Raw genomic sequence first — 17,281 nt, 5'->3', positions numbered from 1 at the left:
AGCTAATATTAAATGGGAGTTGAATGATTTAATTTCGGGATATGCTACATCTACAACCGAAAAAGAACTAGAAGTGAAGTTATTACAATTAAAACTGAACACAGCACCAGGAGCAAATGGAATCGATTCAATAATATTAAAGGAAGCAGCAAAAAAGATAAGCAAATTTTCAGATAATGAATGCCGGCTTGAATTCAGACACAGCCCTGATTGAACGTGCATGTGCAAATGTCTTGCCTATTTATAATGGTGGTACAAAAAGTGAAATGAGCAACTACAAGCCTGTAGTTTCTCCGTAAAACAAAGTTTGATCTCTGTTCCAGGGAACATTATGCAATTGGTTAAGGGTGTGAAACAGTGTTAAATGAACAGGAATGGCTTTAAAACAGAATCACAGCATTGCTTTGTTAAGAGATCATGTCCAACTGATCTTACTACTTTGAGGCTGTCACTAAAGACCTGGACATAAAGAATTGGATGAAAAAAAAAAAAAAAAAAAAAAGAATTCTGACATTATTTACTAGATTTTAGCAAAGCTTTATTACAGTCCCACATGAACAAATGCCATATAAATTAGAATAATGTGGTATTGGTGGCAAGTTATATAGAGTAGTCATAAAAGACACTGTTCTTAATGATCTGATGTAATGAGAAATCACATAAGGTTTGGTGGTGGGTCCTTTATTGTTTAAAATATTTATTAATGATACTGACATAAGCATTTCAAGTTTAACATTGAGTTTCTTAATGATACAACAAAGGTGGGCTGGATACTTAATAACAATAATTAGGGTATGCTAATTCAACAAGACTTGTGGCACTGCAGTCAGTGCCAGCAAAGTTAAGCTGGCCAATAACACTTCATTGTATGAAATTGATCAGTATTGTTGTACAAGCCCTTCACAGCCAGAAGAAGGCAGCCAGGGGTTATGCAAGGGTATTGGAGCAGAGAATTTTTTGTTTTCTGTTTAGTACTGCAAATTGGTTTCTCTGTAAACAATATCTCAAAGTAGAAAAAAAATGACTTCTTTTTCTTTACAAAAACTGGTAAAGAAAAAGAAATGATTTTGAAATTCGACCTTGAGTTAGGGTCGAATTTCAAAGTGTCTGCAATTCTGCGCAGACTCAATAGGAGGGAGTATACGATGAGAGCCTTGTCAGTCAATTCTGCCCTGGAGAGACTGTGCAAGGCTCAAGGGGTAGAATTTTTCACAGCCTGGTCTGTGCTTATTAACAGGAGAGACTGCTTCTACAGGGATGGGATACACTTAAATAGAAAGGGTGCAAGAATATTTTCCGATGGTATCAAGGCAGTGTTGTTGTTATTATTTGGTTTTTAGGAGCATTAGCAACTAAGGCCATATTGCTCCTGGAATATACGGTGGTCATTCCCTGACCTTCCCGCTTCCTCCATATTTGGTATTGACGGGCTTGAACCCCAGTCTAATCAAGAAGCATGTGTTACGCACTGCTGCTACTTCCCACCTGGCTACGGAGGCACCCCGAGGCAGGGTTAGGTGGGTCGGAAAACTGCTAGCATGGGGGGGGGCTACTTGGACTAATAGATTAATAGTAGCTGCTAGCAGAGGTGAAAGTGATTTTTTCACTGCTTCTATTGGAATGAGCAGCAGCAGCTTGGAAAACAAGGTGCGGGGGATTTTCAGAGACTGCTAGCAGTCATTGCGGAACAAGTAAATACAAGGGCTGTGTTAGGGTAGCTAAGAATAGGAATAGTTGTATGTACATCAATGCTAGGAGTTTGGTAAATAAATTTGATGAACTTCAAGTGCTGGTCAAAACATCAAAGGCAGATATTGTTGGAATATCAGATACATGAAAGTGATCTTTTCACTGCTTCTATTGGAATGAGCAGCAGCTTGGAAAACAAGGTGCAGGGAATTTCTGCATTCCTTATATCTGTCACACAGATATAAGGAATACAGAAATGGAATTTGGGGAGTACAATGTGTACAGGAAGGATAGACAGGAAAGGAAGGGAGGAGAGGTTATCCTATTAGTTAAGAAACACATAAAATCCAAGGAAGTACAGCTAGTCGCCGTGTGTGGGCAAAGCAGTGTCGAGTCAGTTTGGTGTGACATAAGCACTGGAACAGCAAAATTGAGAATAGGAGTGTGTTATAGGCCTAATGACTCTGAGGAGTATAATAAACAACTGTACAGAGAAATAGAGTATGCCACTAAATAAGATTGTCTTATAATGGGGGATTTTAATTTCCCAGAGATTGACTGGAATTTGTAGGGTTGGTCACTCACATACTAGAAAGGCTTTTATGGATTTATTGGATGACTGTTTTCTAGAGCAGCATGTTCAAGAGGTAACTAGAGGGAGTAATACACTTGATCTGGTTATCAGTAGTGATTCCTCATGCATTAAGAATCTGCAAATAAAGGAACCACTAGGTAGCAGTGATCACAGTGTGTTCAAGTGGGATTTAATCAAAGAGGTAACTACCATCGGGGGAAAAGGCAAGGGTTTTTGCTTTCGTAAAGGTGACTACGGTGGTCTGCGACAGTATTTAAATTCTATAAGGTGGGACCAACTGATGATGTCACCATCAGCAAATTCAAAATGGGAAGCATTCAAAGAATTAATCTTGGAAGCTATTAGACTTATCATACCAACTAAGAAATACTGTTCAAGGTTTAGGCCTAAATGGATGTCAGATGAACTAATGAGACATGTGGAAGAGAAGAAAAACGCATGGGATACATATAAGCTGGTCTGTCACAAAGGAGGTTAGGCAGATTACGAGAAATCTTTGGCAAAGAATGCAAGAAGAACAGCAAAGAGTTCTATACTTATGTAAACTCTAGAAGAAAAGGAATGAATCAGATTGGTTCACTTGATAACGATGGTTCAACTGTTGATGATCCTGCTCAGGTAGCTAACAAACTAAATGAGTATTTTGCATCTACATTCACACATGAGGAGTTATTCAGGGAGGGTAATGCCATAGGTGAGTTAAACTCTGGCAGTGATCTAGATGATTTTGTAATAACTGAAAGGAAAGTCGAGGAAAAATTGTCAAAAATAAACATAAGAGAGCCACCTGGGGTGGAAGGGATCTATCCAGTTCTATTAAAGGAGGCAGCAAAGGAAGTAAGCAAACCCTTAGCCATAATTATGAGAGCTTCCTTGGACTCAGTGGAGGTACCCATGGACTGGAGATGTGCAAATGTGACCCCAATTCACATTTGCACATCCCCAGGAGGATCAAAGGGTGACACAAGTAATTAACAAACCCGTTAGTTTAACTTATGTTTCAGGGAAATTAATGGTTAACTGGTTAAAGAAGCACTGCAGGATCATCTAGACAAGTCTTCACTTACAGCATTCTTGTCTTGTCTGACCAATTTGATTGGATACTGTGGTCACAAAGGAACTGGATGCAAAGAATAATTTTGATATCATATATTTGGATTTCAGAAAAGCTCTTGATATTGTTGCACATGGAAGACTACTGCACAAATTGGAGCAGTGTGGCATTGGAGGCAAATTTCTGCTATGGATAAAGGGATGGTTGAGTGGGAGAAGACAGAGTGGTAATCAATGGACACTGCTCTTTGTGGACTAATGTTATTAGTGGAGTCCCCCGGAGTACAGTGCTAGGTACATTGTTGTTTTCTGTATTTATTAATGATATGATGATGGTATATCAGGCTTAATGTCTAAGTTTGCAGACGATATGAAGGTTGGCAGGGGTTGTCAATGACACTAATGACAGTATGATACTGCAACAGGATCTAGAAAAGTTGAGCAGATGGGCTGAGAGGTGGCAACCGAAGTTTTACATTGATAAACATAAAGTACTGCATATGGGAAGCAGTAACCCCAGATTTAAACCCGAGTGGTCAGGAGCGGGAGTGCAGTGGCACACGCTCTTTGAGTAGACCGCGTTTCATGCTGCTGGCTGCTAAAATACAGTGGATCTGCCAACCAGCACTGAACCAGGGTGGCAGTTTATGGTCCATTTCCCTCAATATGAATTGTTTAGGAGGCGTCCATCCAACCGTTGGTTGATAATGGCTGCTGTTTACCTTTAAGGCCTCCGTAGCCGAGTGATCAGGAGAGGGAGTGAAGTAGCACATGCTCTTTGAGTAGACCAGGGTTCAAGCCCCTGACTGCTAAATATGGTCAATCTGCCACACACTAGACCAGCATAGTAGATTATGGTCCATTTCCCTCAACATGAATTATTCAGGAGGCTTCTGTCCTGCAGTGGGTTGATAATGGCCGCAATTTACCTTTTAACCCCACAGGGTTATTTGGGCCACCCACAGTAACGTATCAACTGTATGGTACTACCACTGACAGTGGTAGAGAACGAAAAGGACCTGGGAGTAATTGTACAATCAGATATGAAGTCTTCTGAGCAGTGCAGATGATCTGCAAGAGTAGCTCATGGTGTCTTGTCAATGATATACAGGAATTTTTCTAGCAGGGATAAGGAGGTGATTATCCCCTTGTATAAGGCAATGGTCAGGCTACATCTTGAGTACTGTATACAGGTCTGGAGGCCTCGTTTTAAGAAGATGTAGAACTGTTGGAACGAGTACAGAGAAGAGCAATAAGATTAGTGAATGGAATGAAGGATTGCTCTTACGAAGAGAGGCTTAAGTTTTGCAAATTACAATGTCTGCTGCGAGGTGATCTGATTGAAGTGTATAAAGCCTTGAATGGTTTGAGCATGCTCAATGCTGATGGGATTCTTCCTCTTGCTCAGAATAATCGCATGAGATGGCAAAAATTCAAATTGAGGAAAGACCGTTGTAGGATAGATTTGCGGAAGTTTGCCTTTAGCCAGTGGGTGGTTGATTGCTGGAACAAACTTCCATCTGTCATTGTAGAAGTTGATAGCTTAAATAGATTCAAGGCAGAACTAGACAAACATTTGGAGTGAGTAGATGGATGAAATGAGAAGGGTTTTTTTTTTTTGGCTGATGCTGTATAAGCTTACTTTTTTGCATCATATGCCTTTACTAATGCTAATAACTCATCCAATTGCTGTCAACTTCAAAACAAGAGTCTAAGTTTATACAGGGGATTCCGGTTATTTGGGCCACCGGTTAATCGGAGCAGCCATTTATTTTGGGCAAATCTTAAAAAACAGAAACCAATCAAGAAAATAGCCAGGGTTTTCTTCGCTTAATTGGGACAGCATGCCGTTTAATCGGGGCAGGAGACCACAGCACTGGAGATTACCCTACGATTGTCTCCGACGGTACCATGTGGTTCGGCCGAAATTCTGGAGGTCACAACCATAAAACAATTAGCAGTCACCTGTTTATTGGGCTTTTCTGTTAGTGAAATCTATCATAAACAGACAGTAAACTCGATCTTACTGAATTTGTGATAATACCGACAGCTGGAATTCTGTGGGTTATTATGATGAAATGTGTTTACACTTCCATGAAATCTTCAATCATATAAAAAAATTAATTTTCAGATCTTCTCTTCATTCCTATTTTTAAAGTTTTGTAACTCGTTACTCCGTTCTTACTTGCGCATATTGTGTTACTTGCAATTTGTGTGTGTGCCGTGTTCTTTGTTATTGATTGCTTATCTTTTTACTGTTTTAAATTTTGACCCCCACCCACAAATGTCAGCGAACAGAAATGTCAACTAGTTCGTATGTACATATTACAGTACGTATTAATTATTCCGATTATCACGTATATTCTTCCGATTTTCACGTATCATTTAATTTTTTAATTGGTAAGGTAATAAAGGGTAAATTTATTTTTGCTTAATATATCTTTGCTTTTATAGCCTGTGGATAATATTCCTCCTATTTTCACTAATTAGAATCGCTGTTTAATAGAATTAAAATTCAATTCACAAACGTGATCACAATGACCGGTGCTTACTGCACATTGTATAGTGAATGGTACTGTACTATGTTGAGTTCGTTGTAACGTGATTTGATTGCAGTGAACCAATTGTAAAGGTGGGATACATTGTATTTTTAACTATTTACGTGAAACTTTGGAAAATTGGGGCAGCCGCTTAATCGGGCCAAAATGCACTAGTCCCGATGTGTCCCAAATAACCCGAATGGACTGTACTTGCAAATAATATGGTTACAATATTCAACCAAAGGAGAATAACTTGTTACTGCATATTCGTTTTGCTTTGTTCTAACCTAGAAGAATAAGACATCTAATATAAAAGTGTTTTCAATACTTTAGTTATAATACTAAGCAGATTAGGTCTGAGAAGAGATTGAAATGTCTGGCCATACATAAATGTGTTTATAAATTTTTAAACTTGTGCAATTCAATCTGTCAGAAAAATTCTCTACAATTTTTTTTATTTGTGGACTCACTATAAGCAGTAACAGTTAGTATCCTGATTAAAAAAAAATATATATTTTTTTTCATATAAAGTAATGTATACCATTTAAACAAATAAAATTTAGGCTAAGGTAAAAAAAGCCAACACGAGAACCACAGCAAACTTCAGGAAACTCACCAGACGAACTCGTTTCCCGCTACAGCAGTTTCTCCCTGCAATTCTCAGTAAATAGAGGTGCATGTTATTGGTAGCAGCATTAGAAGTTGATAATGATGTTGTTTGTTATTTGGTTTTAAGGAGCATTAGCAACTAAAGCTATATTGCTCAGGAGATATGCGGTGGTCATTCCCTGACCTTTATGCATCCTCCGTATTTGGTGATCACGGGCTCGAACCCCGGTCTAATCAAGAAGCGTGTGCTATGCACTGCTGCTCTTGCCCACCTGGCTATGGAGGCGCCTTGATAATGATGTATTGATTAGTTTTTCTAATTATTAAAAGCAGACTATTGGAGTTCATGAATGGGCTGAAATTTACTTACAGGTACACTCTCCAGAATGCATGTCTTAGGGCATTTCCTCCCCCTTTGCACTGTTTTAAAATAGGAAAGCAACTTCTACTGCCACTACTGATAAGATGCACCATCTGTAGAAGAAGTAGTTTTCCTATTTTAAAACAGCAGGAATGGTTGGCAGGGGGTGGATAAACACCCTAAGACTGAGGCAGTATGGAGGGTGTACCCGTAAGTAAATATCAGCTGCAAAGGCATTACACTCATGAACTCCAATAATCTGCTTTTAATAATGAGAAAAAATTAATCAATACATCTTATCGACTTCTACTGCAACTACCGATAACAGGCACTGTCTGTTTACTGAGAATGGAGAAACTACAGTAGCAGGAAACGTGTTTGTCTGGTAAGTTTCTCAAAGTTTGCCGTAGTTCTTGTGCTGGCTTCCTTTACCTACGCCGAAATTTATAATAAGTATATATTCATTAAAAATCCAACCCAACTATTACCTATCAATAGTCAATGAACTTTGAAACAGGGTGACTCATTCTATAGCAAAAGCTTAGTTCCTGACCTAAGGCTCCATCTACAGGAAGAAAAGAAAACACTATAAAAAAACTTTCAATTTTTGAAATCAAGATTTAAAAATACCTTTTTTAAAAATACAACTCTGACAAGCTGTAGGATATTTATATTTATAAAATTTTTTAAAACACTTAATTATCAAAACTCCATAAAATCCATAAAAACAAAAATAGCATATTTAGCTAAAAACAAGATATCCAATGGACAATTTTATTTAGCATAAATTCAGGAAAATGAGTTGATGAGGCATATAAGTCTACTTCTATTTTTTGGCTTAAATTTATACTTAATAACAAATTGGCCATATAAGTTGAGCCGCTTTTTTACAGTCATCTTTTGCATCATGCATAATGATACTCATTCTTTTAAAAGTTTACATTGTTACATTTTATTACACTGAACAGTAAACTATAAAGAAAATGGTAGGCATGTACAATACATCTTTATGTGGGTCATGAAAGCAAAACAGAGGCAAAGGTGGCAATGTAAAATGAAGCTATATGGGAAGGTCTGTTGCCTGTTTAGTACTGTTTTGCAAATTGGTTTCTCTGTAAATAATACCTCAACTTGGAGGAATCTGCCACAAGAAACTGACAATTTCAAAGGCATACTTTTTCAAGAACTCAAAAAGTAAACCTGCAAATATAACTCAGTAAATTACAAGAATTGTTAATTGTTTTCATCTGATGAAGGTGAACAAACTCTTTAATATGAGAGTTATAATGTATATTTGTATCATAAACTGTAAATATATTGGTATTAATTCATGTCTTTCCAATACTAAGCATGTACTTTTAAGCCAACCTTAAAATTTTAGATGATTTTTTTGTGCTTCAAAGGCAGATGTATATGTTGGAATACATGGTAATCCTGGAAAACAGGTCAATCAGAATTATAAAATATACATATCAATGAAGTTTTAATACTGATGTTTAATCCTTTGCAAGGCGGCATTATTTTCACTATCTTCCCCGGGCAGTCCAAGCGAATGACTAGCTGATATGTGATGTTCAAAAAGTTATTTCTTTTTGGGTAAACATGAGCTATCACGCCAGATTAAAAGTAATATTTATTCCTGGAAGAAAATATTCACAGAAGAAAATATTTTATCTGGATGGAAAAAACTTTCCATCCAGATAAAAATATTTTTTTACTTTAAGAGCATCTACTCTGAATTCCTTTGGTTTGTCCTTTGGTAGGTGGACACAGGAATACCACATCCAAAATAACTGCCGAAATCTCTTTCTACTCAATACATTTTTGAAAAATTGAATTCTGTATGTCCATTCTTCAGACCAATATTTCTTTATATCAGAATTTTATTTAATCCCATGTTGATAATAACACTAAAAAACTCTTTTAGTTCATTTACTGAACCAAAACTGAGTCACTCCATATGGAACAGTTGTAAAGTATCTTATTTGTAAGTTTCCTATTTTTTACACTCAATTTCTTCATAACGGATCTAACAATATCTCAATTTTGTCATCAGAAAGGCAAGGCCATTACAAGATCCTGAAGGCACATCACAAAGTAACTTATACTATTTTGTTAAAAACAGAAATAAGTTATTTTATTACTTCTAACTGCAGGTTTGCACATCGAACTTGAGCAGGGCAAAAAAAAAAAAAAAAAAAAAACCTGCTATCAACAATTGAATACAAGCATCGATTTAGTTTTTCAGATTGTTTATATGAAGATAAATGGATGGCAGTACAGTAATTAAGCCAGCACACTGGGAAAACAAATTTCATAATTGGAAAGGCTGATGGTTATACCAGTTGAGACATCTAGACTAGAAGACAAGACAAAAATAAAACGCACACACATCTGCCATTAGTAATTGAATATAAATATAAATTTAGTTTTTTGTTATGATTTATAAATAGATGTAATATGATTTATTACATGAAGTATAAATAGATGGCAGTACACTGGATGTTTGTTTGTTTGTTATTTGGTTTTTAGGAGCATTAGCAACTAAGGCCATATTGCTCCGGGATATGCGGTGGTCATTCTCTAACCTTTCCGCATCCTCCGTATTTGGTGGTGACGGGCTCAAACCCCGGTCTAATCAAGAAGTGTGTGCTATGCACTGCAGCTCCAGTACACTGGAAAAATTAATTTTGTAATTGGGAATGCTGATATTGGCAGCAGCACAATGTCTGACTGAAAGAGGACTAAAAAAAAACATAAAAGCCTCCTGTCATCAACAATTTAATATAAACATCATTAAACATTGATTTAGCTCTTCAGATTATTTATATGAAATGTACATAGATGGTAGTAAAATAATTGCACCAGCACAGCAAGAAACAAATTTCATAATTGGAAATGCCAATGGGCACTGTTGCTGCAACATCAGATTGCAAAGGGTTAAAGTAAATCACAGTATTATCAAGTAAAATTATTATTATTATTAGCTATATGGCACAAGGAAGCATGAGGCTTATGCTGCACCAGCCAAAAGGGGAAAAAAAAAAAAAAATTTCTGTATTACCCTGAGAGAGAGAGAGAGAAAACAAGAGTCAGAAGTAGAAGGGAATCACCAAGAAAGAGAAGATTGATGATATCCAGCTCAGGACCCTGGGTGTGCCAAACCCATACTCACCAGATATGAGCCCCTAGTGTATTAAAAGTATATTACAGTAAAGCGCCAAAAATCTGAATGAGTCAGCATTTATTTATTTTTTATGCTGGTGCCATAAAATAATTACAGTAAGTGCTAGTTATTGTGTTCATGTTTGCAAATTGAATTTTGTTTCTATTAAACAGCAATTCTAATAAGCAAAAATTGGAGGAATATTATCCAGAGGCTATAAAAATGAAGATATAAAGCACAGATTCACACTTTTATTACCTTACCAATTAACAAAATTAAATGATGCGCAAAAATCGACAAATAAACTGAATGTTGAATCGACAAATGATCAAAAAAATGAATGCTGTCCAACTCGACTACTCTTGCTGAAAGGAGTGAGAAATCTGGCAGCAAAGAAACGAATTTCGAAAATAGTACAGCAAAAATAAGTAATTATTTTCGTTAAAGGCACATATGTGTCATTGTGGCTGAAAGTTCGATTTTTTTTTGTTAATCATTTTTTTTTTTTTTTTTTTTTTTCGTTAAAATAAAAATAAGTAAGTACAACTTAAGTGTTTTATTTCTAAACTTACTAACTTTTTTTTTTTTTTTTTTTCAATCTCTGGAACAATATTTTTGAAAAGTTTGAAAATCCAAACAAATCTGAAGAATACACTGTTTTATAAGATGTTTTAGTCAACATACACCATATATTATGCACCACATGGCTTGGATATTTTAAGATGATTGAAAGTACAAACTACTCCCATTCCCAATTAGTTCGAATTATCAATGCTCTACTGTATATTAAAAATAAGCCTCTAGAACTGAATGAGAAACTATAAAACTCAGGTTGTATTCAGCATAATCACTTCTGCAACACACACCAATTGATAGCAAGCTGCTTCTTTCACTGATAATAATAACTTCCATGGCCTTTTTAACTCAAACACAACTAAAGTATGCAGACTTATGGTTCCATTTCTCAACTGATTTTCACTACTTGTGAAAATGGTACTGCACTATGAAGACCAACTATGCCCTATATGATGTCCCATCGTGTGCCATTCTGTACTGTATAAGGTAAAAATCACAGAAGCAGTGAAGATAAAAGTAGTATGTGAAATTCTTTGGTCAAAAGGGATTGCAACCATTGACAAGTTAATCCAGAAGTGGTCATGTGATACCTGAGAGGTGTTACATTTCTTTTTTATTTCTGGAAAAAGGTTTGATTTTTTTGAATTTTGATCTTCAGTTAATGGATTGCATTAGTTATCACATGTAATATTTTATTTTTTAAAGAAAAATTTGAAAATTTTGTGACAAATTTTCAATGAAAATAACATGTTCATGTATCATTTCTCATTTCATGAAACAAAACTTAGTTCTCAAAATTTATGAACATATATCAATGTGAAAGTATTACTGCCTTCCATTTTCATATTTATAAAATCCTGAAGAGTGTGGAATTTAAAAATTGATACATATATATTTCTGTTTATCACTGTAAAAGCTTGAAATTTGGATTTTCGGACAGTAAACTGGTAAAAGCCTAAAATATTAAAATACATTCCACTTCAATAGTTCATTCACCTAATTTTTTTGTTGATTTTTTAACAAGAGCACAAGGGAGATATGTCTGTTATCTACACAAGTTTATCTGAGTAATCTACTGTATTTAGAATGCAGTGCAACACAGACAACCTTGTGGGGATAGGAGATATATCCCACCTATGTTCTTGTTGAAAAATCACAAAAGTAAATGCACCAGAAAATTATCATTTCTCCTCTTTGTGCACTGATACCAACAATCTTTTGGGGATAGGAAACACATCCTTCCTATTTCCTTGTTTAAATATTGGAAAAGTGATAATCAGACAGTTTGTCAAGACAAGCAATGATAATTTCTTGCTTCGTTTACTTTTTTGATTTTTAAACAAGTGCATGACTGGGAGATATATCTACTATCCCCACAAAGTTGCCTGAGTAACTATGTTTGGAACACATAATAGGCAGCACTACAGTTATAATGAAAAAAGAAATCACAAAAATGATTATCAAAACAGGCTTTTACCAATGCAAACTGTTAAATTCTAGAATTTACTGTATCACAGCAGTAAAAATCTGATAAGTGAGATGTCTTGATATACAGTCCTTCAATCAGATAACAGAAATGATATAAAAACCAAAGATTTATCAATTTCCTTTTACCAAATGTGAATTGATAAATCTCTCCCTTTTTTTAAAACCACATTTCAGGCTTTCGGAGTAAAAAACACACACGTTCAAAAGGTACTATCAGTCACTTCCATTTTTGGGTTTAATCCAAGTTTCTTGAAGTGCAGAATATCAATATATGCAGAATTTCAAAAGTATGCATGGTATATATTTCTGCTTATACATTTATGTATATAAATTTTAAAAAATAAATAAATTTTAAAAAAATACATATATATATATATATATAATCCAAAATTAAATAAAGAGATAAAAAGTAATCAAAATATATATTAAAAATAAGGAAAAATATATATATTAAAATAAATAAGTAGAAAAGCTAACATCAGTGGCAGCAGAAAAGCACAATCCACTACATGTTGCTTATAATAAGCTAAAATAGGATATTTGCCAGCAGCATGGCAAACCAGCAGAGTGAAAAAGAACTCGACCAAATAAAATAACAAAAATAACAATAACAATAACAGAAAAATATATAGGGGGGATAAAGAAGAAGAGGGTAGTGTTGAAGCAACATTCCTAAAATAATTTAGAAAATTAAGCCAATTAAAAGAAATTTAGCAGTGTCCCCTTGATGGCACCCGTTTCCGAATTATGTGAAATCTTACTAAGGTGGAAACGTAAACTAACAACATTACATGACCAAATAAATTGAAAATAATAATTAATAAAATGAAATGAAATAAAATAGACTGACCATTATGTCCCATCTCGACAGAGGACCACGAAGCCAATAATAGTCAGGGAATAACTGCATTTTGAATGCTAAACAAATCCCATGCAACAATGGAATGATACTAAGATCAGACCGTTGATGCAATAGATTTGCACAGCGGTGGTCCTTATGCAGCGAAAAATAATAAAACAGAAAGCCTAGTACTCGCATGGCCAAACCACACCACTGACAAAACAATAGTTGAACTTAAAATATATAGAAACAAATTAGGCTATATGGTAGTACAAACACAGCGTTAGCACATCGTCAAGCTACCCCCATGTAAATATAATCCAATTAATCCAAAATTAAATAAAGAAATAAAAAGTAATCAAAATATATATTAAAAATAAGGAAAAATATATATATTAAAATAAATAAGAAAAAAATAGAAGAAAAGCTAACATCAGTTGCAGCAGTGTATATATACACACACACAGCAATACCCCATATAGCACTGATAAATGGTACCGAAACTGTTCCGTGTTATGTGAAACCGTGTTGATTGAGGTATAATTATAATGGGATTTAATTCAAAGTGTACCAGAGAAATAGTCTATAAACAAATTATAATAAATCTATAAACAATTTGCACTTGATAGCCAATTAAAAGGATTTGAAATAAAAGAATATTTACAAAAATTTTATTAATGAAAAGGTAACATCATGAGATATGAGAAAAAAGCTTTACTGTTTATTTAGGTATTTCAATAATGAAGTCTGGTGAAGTCGTCTCTTCTTTTTCTCAGCGTACATGTCATTGTAGCATCGAATCCCATCTTGTAAAATTTGCCGTATCTTGATGCTACATTCAACATTCGAACCTCTATTTATAATCGCCTTGCAGGCCATGTCAACTCCCTGAAAAACTTTCTCCAATTCTTCTGTTGAAAATTCTTTTTATGCCAGTTCAGTGTTATCTACTTCAGAATTGTTTTCCTCTTCTTCATATGCAGTTTGCTCATCAATTTTAATGAAAGTTGCATCATCTAAGTCATTTGCATGTGAGTCAATGCAGTCATGTACCTTAGCAGTGTCCCAAGTTTCGAACCCCAAGTCTTTTCCGATCTTCGCAATGTCTTCGGCAATTGTCTGAACTTGCAATTCAAAACCAGTGAAATCATTTGCCAAATGGGGCAAAACATGCTGCCAAACAGAACGCATGTTGTTGGCAGTGATTTCTAGCCAAGATGCAAATATATTTTCACTCGCATTCCTGATTTTGGAATTTTTCCAAAATGTTTGTAAAGATGATGATCCCACTCCTGTCGAAGTTTCAATCGCTTGGGAAAAAGTTTGCCATAGATAATATGCCTTGAATGTAGCAATTACACCTTGATCCATGGGTTGTAAGAGAGATGTTGTGTTAAGTGGAAGAAAGCATATTTTTATATTTTCATTGAGATCAGAAATTACAGGTGGATGGCCTGGTGCATTGTCTAAAAGCAACAAAATTTTGAACTCCATCCCTTCATCTTTGCAGTAACGTTCAACCATTTGACAAAAATAATTTGTGAACCGTTCTGTAAACAATTCTCTTGTAATCCATGCTTTCTTATTGGATCGCCAAATTATGGGTAATGTGCTTTTTATGCAACCCTTTAGAGCTCTTGGGTTTTCTGCTCTGAACACGAGCAGACGCTTCAATTTAAAATCCCCAGATGAGTTTCCACCCAACAAAAGTTGTTAAACGATCTTTTGATGCTTTATATCCAGGTTAGGCCTTTTCATTTTCAGCTAAAAAAGTTCGTGAGGGCATTTTTTTCCAGAACAGTGGACATTGAAAAGTTTCATCGACATTGAAAATTTGTTCGTCCTTGTAGCCACCTTCCTCAATGATGTCTTTCAATTCACTGGGAAATCTTGCAGCAGTCTCTTTGTTTGCACTTGCACTTTCACCTGAGATATGAACATTGTGAAGCCCAACACTGTTTTTAAATCTGAAAAATCAACCACGACTGGCTGTAAATATTTCTTTTGTCTCTTCCTCTTCATTTTCTTCTTTTTCCTTCAGCATGTTATAAAGGCTCATGGCTTCCGCTTGAATGATGTTTTGACTCAGAGGAATTCTCTTTTGATTACAATCTTCTATCCATATCAATAAAAGACGTTCCATATTAATCAATAGCGAACTTGTTTGCTTAATTATCACTTTCCTCATGTAAGATGCTGTAGAAATTCCCTGCTCTTTATAATGATCCTTCTTTCAAATAATCATCCACACTGATGCTTGGTTCCATTCATTCCATTTTCATGCGCAATTTTAGCATACAATGCACCATCTTCATAGCAATAATATCAAGTTTTTTTTCTAATGTAAGCCATTTATGTTTAGTAGCTCCACCGCTTTCATTACTTTTCCTTTTTTGACTCATTGTTGTTTCGTATTTAAAGGGTTAAAAAATAAATTGTGAAATAAAAAGTCTGAAAAGCTATTACCTTGTCTCATCAAGATGGAACACTGAACACTGTTGTCGCTGACTGCCTGAGGAGAGCTATTGGCACATGTGCATGTGAGACAATAGAGTTGGCACCGCAGCATATATGTATGCATACCTAGGCTATGACAATGCAGCATATATGTGAAGTACATGTCTAGGCAATTACTGTAAATTTTCGACTTAAAATTTTCGAGCAATAAACTTAGTCATAAAGTTTATTGCTTCCTCTGAAAAACTAATAAATTTATTATAAGTTAAGATATAAAATATAAACAAACAGGAGCTTTCGGGGCGATGGAACATTATAGTCATAAAACAATAAACTTTATGACTATTATGGAACCCGATACCAAAGGCCTAGTCGCAGACTTAATCGAAAACCGTGTTAAAACCCGTGCTGTTTGAAGTCGTGCTAAGCGGGGTATTGCTGTGTGTGTGTGTATATATATAGACGAGGGGTAATCACTAAATTCGCAAACTGGTGCAAGATCTCATTTAATTGCTATCATCTGAACCTTCTGTGGATTTCTCCTTCTCGAAATACTCTCCCTTGAACTTTACACATTTTCACCACCATCACATACCCACACATTAAGTGCTTCTTGTAAAGTATTTTTCGAAAGACTGAGAAGTGCTTCTGTTGTGGCTCTGAGAGCATCATTGTTGGACGCAAAACACTTGCCTTTCAGAGCTTTCTTCAGATGCGGAAACAGGAAGAAATCGCACAGGGCTAAGTACAGTGAACAAAGGGGGATGTGGCAGAACCTCAGTACCCATGGCAATGATCACTGGCTGCACAATATTAGCAGTATGGGGGCTGGCATTATCTTGATGGAGAAATCACTTCACACCAGAAAGTTCTTGATGCTTGAATTGCACGGTGAAGTTTGACTCTGAGAACCTCAGAGTATGCTTCCTTATTCATAGCTGTTGCACGAGGCACAAAATGTGTAACAGAGATGTTGGTACCCATGGCAGTGATCACTGGCTGCACAATATTAGCAGTATGGGGGCTGGCATTATCTTGATGGAGAAATCACTTCACACCAGAAAGTTCTTGATGCTTGAATTGCACGGTGAAGTTTGACTCTGAGAACCTCAGAGTATGTTTCCTTATTCATAGCTGTTGCATGAGGCACAAAATGTGTAACAGAGATGTTGTAACAAAAATGTGCCTTTTATATCAAAAAACACAAGAACCATTTGTTTGTCAGCTGAATGGGAAGCTCGAAATTTCTTAGGTCTTGGTGAATCAGAATGCTTCCACTCACTCGACTGTTGCTTTGTCTCTGGATCATAGTGAAAAATCCAAGTTTCATCACAAGTCACTATTTGATTTAAGAAGTTTTGACCCTTTGTTTCAAAATGTTTAAGCATTTCTTTGAACAAGCCTACTCTTGGCTGTTTTTGTTCTGGAGCCAAATTGTGTGGAATCCAGTGGGCACAGATTTGCAAAATTTCGGGTGATTTTTCATAATATTGTGAATCTACTGTATGAAATGGACATTCTAACAGCTAATTCAAAGTATAAAGTATTTGGTGAAGACAGGTAAATTATACCTGTCTTCACCCAAGATTTCCTGGGCTTTTGCAATTTGCTCAGGAGCTGAGGAGGAAGGCTGACCAGGTCTTGGGTCATCTACAACAGACTCATGGCTTTCACTGAATCACTTGTGCCATTTAACCCTTTGCCTGTCCTGTGCATCACATGTGATACACATGACATATTTTCTATACACTTGTGCATCGCATGTGATACACACTTACTGGAGTTTTAAATACAATAGATTTTCGATAAACTTCCAAAACTTACTCAGTTTTTCGATCTAAACGTGTTATAGTTTATGTCTTCCAACTCAGTGTGCATCACATCTGATTCACAAAGCGCAAGAATG

General features: G+C 35.7%; 1 protein-coding gene across 1 annotated transcript in view; it reads right to left on the bottom strand.

Annotated features, from left to right (window-relative positions):
- The window catches only part of Cul2 (cullin 2), a 388,410-nt gene that overhangs the window by 301,672 nt on the left and 69,457 nt on the right, over positions 1-17,281 (bottom strand). The window contains exon 4 of the mRNA XM_090373712.1: positions 7,336-7,412. The gene's annotated coding sequence lies outside the window, so the exon portion shown is untranslated. The remainder of the gene's footprint in view (positions 1-7,335; positions 7,413-17,281) is intronic.

The sequence above is a fragment of the Mastigoproctus giganteus genome, chromosome 1 (assembly GCF_048544385.1).
Source record: "Mastigoproctus giganteus isolate SK-2022 chromosome 1, ASM4854438v1, whole genome shotgun sequence".
NCBI classification, from domain to species: Eukaryota; Metazoa; Arthropoda; class Arachnida; order Uropygi; family Thelyphonidae; genus Mastigoproctus; species Mastigoproctus giganteus.
The sequence above is the reverse complement of the archived record's forward strand: the minus strand, read 5'-3'. Positions and strand labels throughout refer to the sequence as shown.